Source organism: Lycium ferocissimum, chromosome 10 (assembly GCF_029784015.1).
Source record: "Lycium ferocissimum isolate CSIRO_LF1 chromosome 10, AGI_CSIRO_Lferr_CH_V1, whole genome shotgun sequence".
Taxonomy (NCBI): Eukaryota; Viridiplantae; Streptophyta; class Magnoliopsida; order Solanales; family Solanaceae; genus Lycium; species Lycium ferocissimum.
The window spans coordinates 53,952,672-53,955,776 of NC_081351.1; positions in this window are offsets into that span (position 1 = coordinate 53,952,672).

The window sequence follows — 3,105 nt, forward strand, 5'->3', positions numbered from 1 at the left end:
ATTATTGCATTGCATTGTATCTTGGTTCCTGTTGATTGTTGTGATACTACTGTGATGTACTGATTCGGATTGATTATACTAAGACTTGGCACAATTGGGTTTAGATGCTATAACATAAAAGATGACTTGTTCGTGGATATGGATTCATATTGACTTGTACTTGTTGGTTTATATGTTTTTCTTGCTTGTTCTCTTTATATACGTTATCTAGTCTTAGTCGGCCTATGATACCTACCAGCATTCCGTTGATTGTACCGACTACACTTGCTGATTCTTTATGAATGCGCAGTACCACCGAGATCGATTTCTACTCTTCGTGGCTAATATTCGAGGATTTCTCGATTCGAGTCCTTCGGGATGAGCATGAGGACGATCGATGCCGATGACTCTTTTTATCCTTATGTCTTGTTTCATTCTCGGGACATGATCTTTTAGGCTACTATGTATTATTATGATTCGTACTTATAGTATTTAGTTAGATGCTCTTGTATGACCGACCGGATATCGGGGTTGGATTCTCATTATTTCTATATTTCTTTATATTATTATCGTGAGACTTACGTTATTTTATCTTCTTCCGCTTTATTTATATATTTTGATTGTTGGAATAAGGGTTCGCCTACCGAGGTGGGAAAGGTAGGTGCCCGCACGACTTAGTAAAAATAGGTCGTGACAGGAACCTATTGTGATTAGTTAATGGGTCAAGTCCACAATTCATTTAACACCCTATAACACGTGGCCCATATATAGGAGTGAATTTGGCGGGGTAGGATTTACATATTAAAAGAGAGCATCAAAAGATTCAAGCAAAAGTTTTGGGCACGAAAGTTTTGCCGTCAACTTGAGCTTCGGATCAACTGAATTTCAGTTTAGACTATGGAATTAACTTCTTCATAGTATTATAATTATAGTTACGTAGAGGTGGGGTGAATTTAAGTCTCAAGATGTCATTTATTTGTGTACTGTTCTCGTTCATGTTCATGTTCGTGTATTATTATAAAACAAATTGGTGAGGACTAATGGTTAGCATAATGATGAAAAAATGATTGGAGGGCTAATGATTATGGAATGATGAGATAATAATAGGAACAAGGATAGGATGAGGGTATGGTTAATGGGTTGTATGAATTAGTTAGGTGGAGGCTACTGTACCGAATTTAGCTTCTGTTTTGAGATTCTCTTGTAGTTATCATGTTGACACTTTAATTGTGATATATTGAGATATATATAACTGAATATTAGATGTATTGAATTATATGTACACCTTCAAATTCATGACAATTAAGATTTTGGGATAATTGAAAGTTTCGAGTCCTAGTCTTAAGAAATGAGAAATTATGATTTGAGAATCCATTTGTGAATGAAATTGACTAAATTTCTGGATATATGACCCTTAGGTTATGGGTGAAATGAATTTTCAATAAAATTTCAATTTTTTCCTTGTGGGCCCGAGGTCATTTTTCGGGGAGCATTTTTGGGTTTCAAATATAAGAATAGCAATATGAGTGTCCTTATTCTAACGTAGATCACATATTTGATAGATTTCGATCGTTCAGAGGCTCTATGCAAAGGAAAGGCATTGGCTTGATCGTTCGTGTACCCGCTCAGCATTGAGGTAGGTTATGGTCTACTTTAGTTAAACTCTGATTAGAGAATCGTATGTAGTTGTAGAAAGTGACGGGGATAGCATGATAGGACTTCGGGTATGAAGTGGAGGTGAATTCTAATTAGGTTGGTTCTGTTAGCTGTTATGTGGGCTTGTCGCCAAATGTGTTATTTTCTGTGATTATCACCTGTTTGTATCTCCGTCACATACTAGCTCACTAATCACATGAAAAGGAATGGTAATATTGATAATTGAACAGTGGACAGTAATATGACTTGTACTTGTTGATTTTATATTGGTGATATTGTTGAGACTGATATCATGCATGACATGCTTTCCATATTATTGTTGTGATGATTGGTGAGGTGAGTGACAGATAGACTCCGAGGTCTTTGTCGGAGATTGAGAGTGACAGACAGACTCCGAGGTCTTTGCCGGAGATTGAGAGTGTCAGAGAGACTCTGAGGTCTTTGTCAGAGATTGAGAGTGATTGATAGCCTCCGAAGTTTCTGTCGGAGAGCACGATTGGTACATGGACTTTGCGGGTCTCCCATGGGTCATGGCTTTGAGGCACTGCCCTTAGCATGTATGTACGAGAATGGAGTGAGAGAGGTGATTGTTGCATTGCATTGCATTCATCCACTCATATATTTGACTGATGATTTGGTGAACTATATCTGTCTTAGTTGATTTCATGATTCCTTTACACCTTACTTGTATATGATACGTGACCATACCTGTTTGCTCTATGTGCTACTTGTTAGTTTCCACTTCTTTATGCGATATCTAATCATTGTCGGCCTATGATGCTTACCGGTACTAGTGTTGTACTGATACTACTCTTGCTACATTTTTTGTTGAGTGTAGAGTACGATCCAGGCTCCAGTTCTGCGCCCCGTGGCTGATACGCGAAGGTGACATCTTTCAGTCATTCAGGGTGAGCTACTTGGTCATCTGTGGCCCCTGAAGGACCCTCTTTATTTATTTCTATTTTTGTATTCGATAGATAATATGTAGCTTTCGGGTATTTTTAGACTTGTATTCCATACTATGTTTAGCGCTGTTGTACCCTTTGACCAAATTTTGGGGATGTCGTGACATTTCTAGTTACGCTAAGTATTTAAGACTTGATAACTTCTTCTTATTTATTTTTTCGCTTATTTAACTTGTTATTGGGAATGTGGTTCGCTTATTTGGGGGGATAGTGTAGGTGCCACCGCGACTCGCGCATTGGGTCGTGATAAGTTGGTATCAGAGCTTCTAGGTTAATTGGTCTAATGAGTACAAGAGCAATGTCTAGTAGAGTCTCGCGGATTGGTGCTTAGACGTCCGTACCCATCTTCGAGAGGCTATAAGACATTTTGGAAACACTTCACTTCTTTCTCTCTTTTCGTGCTAGTTCAATCCGATTGGTATCTGGTTCATTCTTTTCGTGCTGGATTGTTTAGATTGGTATCTTAACCTCATTTTTATGTTATCTAACAGATGGTGAGGACGCG